Source organism: Pelodiscus sinensis, chromosome 4 (genome assembly GCF_052426305.1).
Source record: "Pelodiscus sinensis isolate ZL-2025 chromosome 4, ASM5242630v1, whole genome shotgun sequence".
Lineage (NCBI taxonomy): Eukaryota > Metazoa > Chordata > Testudines > Trionychidae > Pelodiscus > Pelodiscus sinensis.
The window spans coordinates 70,031,477-70,045,427 of NC_143055.1; positions in this window are offsets into that span (position 1 = coordinate 70,031,477).

A 13,951-nucleotide genomic window follows, 5' to 3' on the forward strand; every position below is an offset into this window, starting at 1 on the left:
TGCAAAGAATAAAAACCCCACAAGAGTAAAAAAAATGCAACAAAATTAGTGCTATCCAGTTTATTGCACTGAATGTGCCATGTATAATTACCTACTTTGTGGGCATATGTGTACATTCAGTGCAAGCAACTTGCAGACCTCAGAAACCAAGAACAACTTTCAAGAACAGAATGGTTGAAGTGGAGAAACTAAGGGAGACAAAGCTACAAAAGACAGGATTTTGGGGGGTGTGAATGGACTCACCCACTTGTGAGTGCCCCTTTGTGGCTGAGGGCATGTCTGCAATTTTTCAGACTGGCTGTTCTCCTGGATAAGGGGTGTCCTAAAAGGCTTTCCAGTTAGTTTCCTGGGACCAGGCTTCTTCTTACCCCCTTTGCTATGGCTGCTGAGGGGATGGGGGCCCACCAGTTCCTCAGGGTCCCAGCCAAGGAAACCTGTAAGCAGCAAACTCCTGGCCTGTGGGAAAGTGGAGAACAGCAGGGCAAGTGTGCCCTCCCCGTGTGCTCTGCTTCCTCCTGCAGCTCCTGCCACCACAAGGCTTCCCTCCACCCCCAGCCTCTCTCACCCCCGGTGATTCCTAAAGCTGTTTGCTCAGGAGACAGGGTGCTGGGGGGGGGAGGGAGAGGGCAGGACAATGGCGGGAAGGGGTGGGACTGGGGGGAAGCTGAGGGAAGCGTCACAAGTTTCAGGGACTTGCTAGTATGGCCGTTCTTATGTTTTTAAGCACATTACTCCCCAACCTGCCCAAGGTGAGCCCAGACATCGTGTTGCAAGTTTTTCCACTACTGTCTGATGTAAATAGCAGACGGAAGGTAAGACCTGATGACACTTTTGTGAGGTTCCCAGCGCTGTGAGTTACCATGTTACTTTTCTAATTCCAGTGACAGAAGGTCTTGTGGTAGTTAGATGCCAGCTCTTTAGCCACTCAAGCACTCTCCTCAGGGCTCTGCCAGCCCTGCTTTCCCTTGCAGGTACTCCAGTCCCCAAACTCCTTAGAAGCATCCCTCTTAGTATCCCACCAGTTATCTGTGGACAGCCACAATAATTACCTGGTAAGCTCTCCCAGATAGACAGGTACATACAACTTGACTGGTGCAATTAAAGATTAAGAAAATGAGAGAAAGAACAATGAGTGGAAACTGAACAGGGCACACATATAAGACAAAACATAAAATGCACTCCTAGGTCTGCACTTCTGTGTGTTTACCTTACTATTTTATAAAGCAGATTTTCTCCCAAGGATCCAGTCTTTGACAGAACTGCTGGGTTTCTATTATAAGAGGTTTTTCTTCTAGCTTAAGCAGCTATGGCATATTTTTCAATCCTCCTACTCTCTGCATTAATTACATGCTTTGGCAGTAAGTGCCGTGGGTTAACTATGCTTTGTACCACAAACAGTGCTGCTTTTTGGTAGCCTTTTCATTCCAGTGCTTACCTCTTGTTCTTGCACGAGAGTGCCTAAATATGAGAATCTGACAGACCACTTCTCAGCCATTTTATATGCCCCAGTCACATCATCTTCTCTTTAAACTGACTAGCCCTAATCTCTTTTCTCGGTCCTCTACTGGCAGTCTTTGCATACCAGCTCAGATAAGCTCCATGGAGATGCAGGACCACATCCTCCTACATGTCCTGCTGTATCGGTTTACAGTAAGCTATTTGGCTTACAGAAATTAAAAGGCTTTTCTTATTGATCTGCTACTGTAACATCTTCTCCACACCATCTTCATTCTCTTGTATGATGCTAAACAAAGGAAGGTCACAGAGCTGTTGGAGGAGAAGCTAAACAGCTGAGAATGAAACATCATTGTAAAAGAATCACATTCAGTAATAGCAAGAGCTGAAAGGTCCCAATTAGCAATGGAGGTGATAATATTTTTGGAGAATGGAAGCTAGCAAGATTGTTTTCTGCCATGCAAAATAGGGAAGGAATAAGTAACTCTGTATTAAATTCAGGGGATTCTACTGTAAACAATGGATGGTCATAGACCTGGCTTTCCAGAATAAGGCAAGAAACAAAATAGATTCTGAAACATTTTCAGCAGCTGTCAAGTGTTTGGGAGTGAGGACATGTATTCCAGTGTCTACCAGTTGCTTTTATGGGTCAATCATAACCACAGGTTGTAGGGTTGCAAGATGTGTTGCAACATCCTGAGACTTTGCATCCAGAGTGACTTCGGACCGGGGTCCTGGCTCCCAGACCACACCTGAGGGACCTACTCTTTCCCAGGGTTGTCACTGCTGCCCAGGGTCCTGGCCACCTGCCAACAGGGGTGGTTAGAGGGGTGGTGAGAGGGGCAGAGAGAGGGGTAAGGGAGGGCACAGCTCAGCACCCCTACCCTAAAAATTGTTCCAGTGACACTAAGGACAGCAAAACAAAATCCAGTGTTCACATTTAATACAGACTTTAATTTAATGTGTACTTTCAAATTAAGTGGCTGCACTATTTTAAAAAAAGCTGGAAAACAGAGGATTATATGGGATAATCATAAGCAGAGATGGTAGGGATCACCATGAAAGGGTTCAGAAAAGGGCAACTAAAATGATTAGGGGTTTGGAACAGGTCCCATATGAGGAGAGGTTAAAGCGACTGGGACTTTTCAGTTTAGAAAAGAGGAGACTGAGGGGGGATATGATAGAGGTATATAAAATCATGAGTGGTATGGAGATGGCCGATAAAGAAAAGTTATGTATTAGTTCCCTAAATAGAAGAACTAGAAGACACCAAATGAAATTAATGGGGAGCAGGTTTAAAACTAATAAAAGAAAGTTCTTCTTCACACAGCCTGTAGTCAATCTGTGGAACTCCTTGCCAGAGGAGGCTGTGAAGGCTAGGACTATAATAGAGTTTAAAGAGAAGCTAGATATTTTCATGGAGGTTAGGTCCATAAAAGGCTATTAGCCAGGGGATAAAATGGTGTCCTTGGCCTCTGTTTGTCAGAGGCTGGAGAGGGATGGCAGGAGACAAATCGCTTGATCATTGTCTTCGGTCCACCCTCTCTGGGGCACCTGGTGCTGGCCACTGTCGGTAGACAGGATACTGGGCTAGATGGACCTTTGGTCTGACCCAGTTCGGCCGTTCTTATGTTCTTATGATCACTTTTTGTTCCTTCCATCACTATGCTAAAAGTGACTCTAGTATGATAAAAATACAATTTTAAACCGCATTAGTATGCTTTATTGTTAATATATTTGATTTTGTAAAAAAATGAATTAAAGAATAAAAAACATATCAGGATGGATGTGTCTGCAAAGGTATTTAAAGGATGTATTTAAAGAAGTTTAGACAAATACTGCATAAACATGGCGTCCTATTATTAACAGAGCCCACCTCTGTGCTTTTCATTTATATTTGCTTATTTTATTGACAAAATAAATGCTTACTACTCTTTATCTGGTTAAGGCCCATAGAGTCATAGACAATTACATTACCCACAGGGTAGTGATTCGGATTCTATTCTGGCTCTAATGTCTTTGGTTAAACTTCCACTGCAAAATCAAATTTTTTCCCCGTTTGAAACTGTGCAGTCTCACCAAGAAGAAGAGGGCTGCATAGATGCAGAATTTGGTCCTGCATAATCTTCATTCCTGTTGGTGATTCACAGCAAGGACACTGTGCTGTTGGCAGGGCTGACAACTAAAGAGGAGGGAAAACCCTATTAACAGAAACAAACTGATTCAGAAGGCACAGAAAAACAAATATGAAACTTCCTGATGCTATTTTATAGTCACTTTTCAGAGAGCACATGAATCCCACTTCAAAGACCTTTGGAGTCTGAGAAGACTAGTGAAATACAATATTTTTTCTTAGATGCTGCTGTTCTCTGAGCAATGATACCTCAGATCCCAATTTCTGTGAGACCTTTCTCTCTCTTCCTTCTCAAGTTTACTCTGCTTTAGCAGCCCCAAAGTGAATGGATTCATCTGATTTTGTTGTTCGGATGAAAGTGTTCACATTCAGACAGCCTTTTGACTTGCAGTCCTCTTTCTTCTCATTGTTATCTGCAAAGGAAAAAATTGTGCATATCTACTGCGCAGCACTATGCCTGGTGAATTTTTTCTTGTAGGTTTAAAATCTCAATGTTTAAGAGGTTGATTGGTGCAATAGTTAAAAATTAGAGTTGTTTTGGGGGTGTGCTTTTAATTCCCCTTCATATTAACAGAAGTTATATGCACATGTTGATGGAAACTGCTGCAGAATTTTAGAACATAAGAACATAAGAATGGCCGTACTGGGTCAGACCAAAGGTCCATCTATCCTAGTAGCCTGTCTGCCCACAGCGCCAGGTGCCCCAGAGGGGGTGGACCAAAGACAATGATCGAGTGATTTGTATCGAGCCATCCGTCTCCAGGGACACCATTCCTACCCCCTGGCTATTAGCCTTTTATGGATCTAACCTCCATGAATTTATCTAGCTTCTCTTTAAACTCTGTTATAGTTCTAGCCTTCATAGCCTCCTCTGGCAAGGAGCTTAACAAGTTGACTATGCGCTGTGTGAAGAAGAAGTTTTGCTTATTAGTTTTAAACCTGCTACCCATTAATTTCATTTGGTGTCCTCTAGTCCTTATATTATGGGAACTAATGAATAACCTTCTCCACACCACTCATGATTGTATATACCTCTATCATATCCCCCCTCAGTCTCCTCTTTTCCAAACTGAAAAGTCCCAGTCGCTTTAGCCTCTCTTCATATGGGACCGGTTCCAAGCCCCTGATCATTTTAGTTGCCTTTTTCTGAACCCTTTCCAAGGCCAAAATATCTTTTTTTGAGGTGAGGAGACCACATCTGTACACAGTATTCAAGATGTGGGTGTACCATAGTTTTATACAGGAGCAGTAAGATATTCTGGGTCTTATTTTCTGTCCTTTTCTTAATAGTTCCTAACATTCTATTTGCCTTTTTGACGCCCGTAGCACACTATGTGGACATTTTCAGAGAACTATCCATGATAACTCCAAGATCTCTTTCCTGATTTGTCATAGCCAAATTAGCCCCCATCATATTATATGTATGGTTGGGGTTATTTTTTCCAACATGCATTACTTTACACTTACCCACATTAAACTTCATTTGCCATTTTGTTGCCCAATCACTCAGTTTTGTGAGATCCTTGTGAAGTTCTTCACAGTCTGCTTCTGTCTTGTCTATCTTAAACAGTTTAGTATCATCCACAAACTTTACTGCCTCACTGTATGCCTATTTCTCTAGATCATTTATGAATAAGTTGAACAGGATTGACCCTAGGACTGACCCTTGGGGGACACCACTAGTTACCCCTCTCCATTCTGAAAATTTACCATTTATTCCTACCCTTTGTTTCCTGTCTTTTAACGAGTTCTCAATCCATGAAAGGACCTTCCCTCTTATCCCATGACACTGTAATTTACACAAGAGCCTTTGGTGAGGGACTTTGTCAAAGACTTTCTGAAAATCTAAGTATACTATATCTACAGGATTCCCCTTGTCCACATGTTTGTTAACCCCTTCAAAGAACTCTAATAGATTAGTAAGACAGGATTTCCCTTTACAGAACCCATGTTGACTTTTGCCCAACAAATTATGTTCTTCTATGTGCCTAACAATTTTATTCTTAACTATTGTTTCAACCAATTTTCTGGTACCGACATTAGATTTACCGGTCTGTAATTGCCGGGATCACCTCTAGAGTCACGTTAGCTATCTTCCAGTCAGTTGGTACGGAAGCCGATTTAAGGGATAGATTACAAACCACAGTTAACAGTTCTGAAATTTCCCATTTGAGTTCTTTTAGAACCCTTGGGTGAATGCCATCCAGTCCTGGTGATTTGTTCACATTAAGTTTTTCTATTTGTACCAAAACCTCCTCTAATGACACTTTAGTCCACGACAGTTCCTCAGATTCATCTCCCACAAAGGACGGTGCGGGTTTGGGAATCTCCCCAACATCCTCAGCTGTGAAGACTGATGCAAAGAAATCATTTAGCTTCTCTGCAATGGCTTTATCATCCTTGATTGCTCCTTTTGTATCTCGATTGTCTAGCGGACCCACTGGTTTTTTAGCAGGCTTCCTGCTTCTAATGTACTTAAAAAACATTTTGCTATTGTTTTTTGAGTTTTTGGCTAGCTGTTCCTCAAAATCTTTTTTTGCTTTTCTTATTACAGTTTTACACTTAATTTGACAGTGTTTATGTTCCTTTCTATTTATCTCACTGGGATTGGACTTCCACTTCTTGAAAGATGCCTTTTTGTCCTTCACTCCTTCTTTTACATGGTTAAGCCACAGTGACTCTTTTTTAGGTCTCTTACTATGTTTTTTTAATTTGGGGTATACATTTAAGAAATTTTATTTCTGCATCTCTTCCTGAGGTGTACCCAGTAAATATGGGGATAATTGAAATCCCCATTCTTATACAGTTTTTTATTTTGGTAGCCTCTCTAATCTCCCTTAGCATTTCAATGTCACTATCACTGTCCTGGTCAGGTGGTCGATAATATATCCCTACTGCTGTATTATTATTGGAGCATGGAATTACTATCCATAGTGCTTCTGTTGAACATGTTGATTCATTAAAGATTTTTATTTAATTTGATTCTATGTTATCTTTCACACATAGTGCCACTCCACCACCCACACGGCCTGTTCTATCCTTCCGATATATTTTATATCTCGGTATGATTGTGTCCCACAGATTTTCCTCATTCCACCAGGTTTCTGTGATGCCTATTATATCAATCTCCTCCTTTAATACAAGGAACTCTAGTTCACCCATCTTATTAGTCAAACTTCTAGCATTTGTGTAGAAGCAATTTAAAAAATTGCCACTGTTTATTTGTCTGGCCTTTCCTGATGTATTAGATTCCTTTGCATGTGGTTGTTTGTCTGCTCTGGCCCCTTGTTTGTTCTGTCTCCTCCTCTCTTTTTCACTACAGCCTAGAGAATCTCTATCAATGGATTCTCCTCTAAGAGAAGTCTTCGTCTGATTTATGTTCTTCTCTGCACCAATCGGCTTTCCCCCATCTTCTAGTGTAAAAACTGCTCTACAGCCTTTTTAATGTTCAGTGCCAGCAGTCTGGTTCCACCCTTGTTTAGGTGGAGCCCATCCTTCCTGTATAGGCTCCCCCTCTCCCAAAAGTGTCCCCAGTTCCTAATAATTCTAAACCCCTCTTCCCTACACCATTGTCTCATCCACTCATTGAGACTCTGGAGCTCTGCCTGCCTACCTGGCCCTGCGTAAGGAACTGTAAGCATTTCAGAGAATACCACCATAGAGGTCCCGGATTTCATTCTCTTTCCTAGTAACCTAAATGTGGCCTCCAGGATGTCTCTCCTACCCTTTCCTACGTCATTGGTACCTACATGTACCACGACCACTGGCTCCTCCCCAGCACTACACATAAGACTATCTAGATGCCTCAAGAGATCCGCAACCTTTGCACCAGGCAGGCAAGTGACCATACAGTTCTCCCCGTCATCACAAACCCAAGTATCTATGTTTCTAACAATCGAATCACCCACTACTAACACCTGCCTCTTCCTAACAGCTGGCGTTACCTCCCCCTCAGAGGTACCCTCTCGCACTAGGGATATCACAACACCCTCTGGAAGGAGGGTACCAACTATGCTTTTTTTTTTTTTTTTTGCTTTTACTTGATTGATGTAACTAGCTCCTTACAATCATATCTGGGTAGGTAAATTCACAGAGGCTGTGTCTAGACTGGCAAGTTTTTCCAGAAAATCATCTGCTTTTGAGGAAAAACTTGCCAGCTGTCTACACTGGCCGCTTTAATTTCCAGAAAAGCACTGACGATCTCATGTAAAATCATCAGTGCTTTTCCGGAAAAACTATGCTGCTGCCGTTTGGGCAAGTCTTTTTCTGAAAGACTTTTGCGCAAAAGGGCCAGTGTAGACAACATAGTACTGTTTTCCGCAAAAAAGCCCCGATCGTGAAAAAGGCGATTGGGGCTTTTTTGCGGAAAACCACATCTAGATTGGCCACGGATGCTTTTCCGCAAAAAGTGCTTTTGCGGAAAAGCATCCTGCCAATCTAGATGCACTTTTCCGAAAAGGCTTTTAACTGAAAACTTTTCCATTAAAAGCATTTTCGGAAATTCATGCCAATGTAGACGTAGCCAGAATGTATCTGGTGAATTTACAAATCAGTAGCAACTCTTGGATTCCTATTTTGCCTTAAATGTTGGCAAACATCTCAGAGCACCATTTTATGATTAGACTGCTTTTCAAAATGCCCTTAGGATCAATATTTACAAAAAAAAGTGCTTCTAAAACTAATCACTCAAACCACAGCAAACCCACGGTTTAAGTGGCTATCTAATTTTCACCTTAGGATGAAGCAGGAAAAAAATTAGGTGGGGTAGGCATAAATATAGGCAAGCAAAGAAGAAATTAAATCAATGGTTGATTAAAAATGTCCTACGATGGCCTTAAATACTGAGCAGATACCTTCTTTGCCATCCAGTGTGTCTGCAAAAGTATCACATGCACCATTTTCAGATTAGGATGTCTGAACAAAGTATCAAATTTAATAAAAACAAATGTGTTGTCATTATTGCAAGAAAAGAATAAATATATTACTTGGAAGAGATATATATTACGAGAAGGGACAATCCAGATTAAATTATCTGCTGACAGCAAGGACCTTAAATGCCACTAGCTAAGCATGGCCAAAATTTAAAATCAAATCAACTAGGGTCATTTGGTTCCATCTTTCCAAGCTCCAACTGCATCACACTGTCTGCAAATCCTGCATATTTCTTTTTGCTACACAGCAAAGGACTGCAAAATGGAGCATGTTGCATTATCACGAAGTATAACTATAGTTTGTATTTCAACAAACTGTTTAAAATACACACATGTGCTGCTTACATTGCACAACCATGCATTGATATTTAGGCAGACTTTAAAAGTATTATTCTCACAGAATAAAACAATTATATTAAATATGCTTGTCAAGTGAATATTCTTATTTCATCAAGGTCCAGGTCCTGCCAACCTTATTCAATCCATCTCTGTTTACTTGGGCTCTTAATGAATTTCAGGACTCAGGTTCCAATATAGCAGCTTAAGACCATGATTAAGGCCATTCCTATTAACAAAGCACTTAAGTGTGGATAAAAAGGCTCTATTTTTTGTTGGGTGGGATTATAAGGCTCATATATTTTTATGAGTAATCAGTCCTCGTATCTATTACTTTGAATTTCTTGCTAACACTGCCAGTGCTGATTTCCCAGAACATATCCTTAAATTTTAAAATATTGTTTTTATCTTTTTTTTTATTTTATAAATTTTGGCTTTTCAGAGTTTATAAAAGAAGCTGCATGAAGATTCAAAATAAAAGACTTCTGTGAACTGTTTTCAGAAAACAAGCATCATTTGACATATACTGACTAAAAATTACTACACATCAGCTGCGTCTAGATTGGCAAGTTTTTCCGCAAAACCACTTTTGCGCAAAAACTTGCCAGCTGTCTACACTGGCCACTTGATTTTGCGCAAAAGCACTGACGTTCTACTGTCCGAAATCAGTGCTTCTTGCACAAATGCTTTGACGTTCCTGTTCGGGCAAAAGCCCTTTTCCGGAAATGTTTTTGCGCAAGAGAGCCAGTGTAGACAGCTAAAAACTGTTTTGCGCAAATGAGCCCCGATGGCAAAAATGGCGATCGGGGCTTTCTTGTGCAAAACCGCGTCTAGATTGGCACGGACGCTTTTCCACAAAAAGTGCTTTTGTGGAAAAGCGTCCATGCCAGTCTAGACGCTCTTTTCCGCAAATGCTTTTAACGGAAAAACTTTTCCGTTAAAAGCATTTGCAGAAAATCATGCCAGTTTAGACGTAGCCATCTTGGCTCTTATAAGAGTTTAGCTTACAGTGGTGATATTTTACTTTGGTAATTCTAAATTCAGCCTTGGATTAAATAAACTTCACACATTTATTTGACTGCAGATAGTTAATCATTTTACTTGTTTTAAGACCATAAATTTTCAGCCCTTAAGTAATCCTGTGGAGTTTGTACCAGGAGTTCATTACAAAGTGCTGATGCATTTTGTAACAAGGATCATTATGTTTTGTTTTACAGAGGAATGTTGTTAGCTAGGCAAAAATATATGGCATGTTTCTAAAAAATGTTAAAGGCACTAAAGCTCTTAAATGCCTGCATGTTTTAATCCATTCCTTGAGAATGTTCAGTAACCTATTCCCACTCCAAGATCACCTAACTTTTAGGTCTCAAAGGGACCTACTGTGTTAGTCTGTAACTTTAAAAAATGAGCAGTCTAGTAGCAACTTAGAAACTAACAAATATATTAGATCATGAACTTTCAAAGGTAGCACACACTTTGTCTATGTCTGCTCTATAGACTATTCAACTGAGGGAGTCTTGAGCTTCGTAAGAAAAAGATGAGGATAAATTGGCATGTGTGCAATAGTCTCACAGGAGTAAAGCTAAAGATTGTGAGTTTGGTCACGCCCAGAGAATTGGCTTCCCCGGGCTCCGAAAGGCAGCCACCTCTAAGGTGGCTTGTAGCAGCTGTTTAACACCACATGCTGTACCAGCACCACCACCAGTGTTTAGTGCAAAAAGTGAAGAATACCATTCTTAGTGGTTAACTGGTTCAATATGGAATCAAAAGGAGGAGTACTATAAATTAAAGCATGAATACCACTTTCTGAGGGATTTATTGGAAGTCTCCCACTCCAGGACTACGAAGGCTCGAGTTGTTATAACAGTTGATAATAGCCTGAGACAGTATAGCAGGTTGGTTTAAATTACCTATTCAAATAACCACCAAGGCAATGTGCTAAAGGAGGTGATGTTGGCTCATTGCAGCAGACGAGTCCTTTCCAATGCGTACTTTCGCAATATATCACATCATTACTTCAGCCTGTCCTTGCCCCCTTCACTAGCAGGACTGTGGTTGTTTGGTGCAGGTCAAGTGCCCTCTAACATGATGTCATGCATGGTTGAGAGTCAGCAAGAGGCAGACTGTCCTTCTTGATTTAGAAGGAATGAAGGTGATCTTGTGATTTTTCTGCTGTGATGTAACTATAATAAAAAGTCTGAGTTCCACTTATTTTGTGGACTTAACTGACAGCACCAACTGGCATCTCTAGGTACCTGTACATTTATACAAAACACAGGAAAACTACACTGGCTGAAAATTAAGAAAAAGCCTCCGAGTCCACTCTTCCTACCTACACATGGAGCCCAACTGCCACAAAGGTTTTAAGCATGCCCTGGCTTAAAAAATAATAGTAAGTAATAGGCTCTGTGACACTTGGGGTTTGGGGTACACTCTTAAGTTAGTGACCATCACTAAAAAGGTCTTGCCATATGTCTAGGTCTATTTAACCCTTCAATTAAATAACTTCAGTGTTAACAGCTCTGTGCTCACTGCTTTAGAGAAATCAGGCCACATATATGGACTTAGCAGTCTAAATTTAGAAACCCATTTATGAACATCTTGATCTAAAATCTGCATTTGGCTGTAGCTATTGAAAGGAAATTACCTCCTCAAATGGGGAGCTGGTTCCATGATTGTACAGGCAGTCCCCAGGTTACATGGATCCGACTTACATCGGATCCCTACTTACAAACGGGGTGAGGCAACCCCACACTAGCTGCTTCCCCCCAGCAGACCAGGGAGACACGAAGCTAGCGTCCCTTCTCCCCCCTCCCCTCAGCAGACCAGGAAGACGCGGAGCGGCTTTTCTCAGCAGACACCTCAGCTTGAGAATAAAGGACTGAGGGAAGTGAGGTGTGGGAGAATAAAACTGAGCTCTGGAGAAATGTCTGGCTAGAGTTTCCCCTACAATATGTACCAGTTCCGACTTACATACAAATTCAACTTAAGAACAAACCTACAGTCCCTATCTTGTACGTAACCCGGGGACTGCCTGTATTGCCAGGAATCCTGTTTATTTTCTACTGATCAACAGCTTGGGTGGCTCTTCTTTGAGCAATTGGTAGCCATGATCACTGTAACACTTCTTGTTCAGAATTGGCTTAATAGTAACCTTGGATATTTATATCTGCAACAGAATAAAATGCTCATTCTTGTCACTTTTTTTTAACTGAAGTCATTGCACATGCTGTAGATCTCTCTACAATATAAACTAAACAATCATCTTGTACTTTTTATGTGTTTAAAATCATATAAAAGATAATAGAAAACCAATAATTTCAACAGATGAACAATTCCACCTCAATATAATTGTAATATAATTTCAGATCAACATTCCATTGCATTATCTTTACCCACTAATTTGGTTGTAAACCTATATTTAAAAATGTTTTTGGCTATACTATGATTTTCAGAACAGAAGGAGGTGGAGGGGAGGTAAATGTCTGTGAGCTAATGATATTAGAGGAGATAATTGGGGAAGCTATCTTTGTAATGCGTAAGATAATTAATGTCTTCGTTTAGACTGAGATGTAAAGTGTTGAATTTAAGCATGAATGACAGTTCAGAGGATTCTCTTTCAAGTCTGGTGTGAAAAGGTCTTTCAAGCAGGATGCAGGTAATCAAGTCGTTGAGACAATGCCCTTTCTGGCTGAAATGGCAAGAAACTGTTTTTTCTTTGTGATCCTGTCTAATATCTGTTTTGTGGGCATTGATTCTTCGGCGAAGTGTCTGAGACGTTTGTCCAATGTACATAGCAGATGGACACTTTCGGCACATGATTCCATAAATTATATTTCTGGATGAGCAGGAATATGTGCTCTTGATCTTATAACTCAATTGGTTAGGTCCAATAATGGTATCAGCAAAGTGAATGTGTGGACAAAGCTGGCAACGGGGTTTGTTGCAAGGGAAGGTTCCAGGGTTGGTATTAGTGTGGTATGTCCTGTGGTTGTTGGTAAGAATCATCTTGAGGTTAGGTGGTTGTCTATAGGAGACTATGGGTCTGTCTCCCAGAGCCTCTTGGAGTTTAGTATCCTGTTCCAGTATAGGTTGTAGTTTATTGATAATGTGTTGGACAGGTTTAAGTTGAATTCTAGTGATCCCCCAAATGACAAAACTGACTCTTTGGGGAAAATCTCTATGGCTTTTACACTGCAGGGTTTTTGTGCAAGAAACTTTTTGCGGAAGAGATCTTCCACAAAAACTTCTTGCACAAAAGCACATTCACACCTCAAAAGCACATTGCACTAGCGATGTGCTTTTGCGCAAGAGAGCGTCCACACTGCATGGACACTGTTGCGCAAGAAAGTTCTGATTGCCATTCAGAAAATAGCCATCAGTGCACCTATGCTTTTCCTGATAGGCTTTTTTGGCACAAGAAACCTCTGTTGAGCATCCACACATACCTTTTTGTGCAAGAATTCTTGCACAAAGAGGATTTATGCCTCGTAGAAGGAGGTATACCTACTCTGCAAAAAGTCCTCTGTTGTGTCAATTAACTGAAGATTTTCTTGCGCAAAAATGTGCTTGAGGTGTGGACGCTCTATGGCTGTGTCTAGACTGGCAAGTTTTTCCGCAAAATCATCCGCTTTTGTGGAAAAACTTGCCAGCTGTCTACACTGGCCGCTTGAATTTCCGGAAAAGCACTGACGATCTCATATAAAATCTTCAGTGCTTTTCCGGAAAAACTATGCTGCTCCCATTTGGGCAAAAGTCTTTTTCCGAAAGACTTTTGCGCAAAAGGGCCAGTGTAGACAGCATAGTACTGTTTTCCGCAAAAAAGCCCTGATCGTGAAAAAGGTGATCGGGGCTTTTTTGCGAAAAACCGCGTCTAGATTGGCCATGGACGCTTTTCCGCAAAAAGTGCTTTTGCGGAAAAGCATCCTGCCAATCTAGACATGCTTTTCCGAAAATGCTTTTAACGGAAAACTTTTCCATTAAAAGCATTTTCGGAAATTCATGACAATGTAGACGTAGCCTATGAGTTTTTGCGCAAAAACCCGGTACTGTAGACAAAGCCTATTATTAGTAATGTTGTCTAGAAATTGCTTCT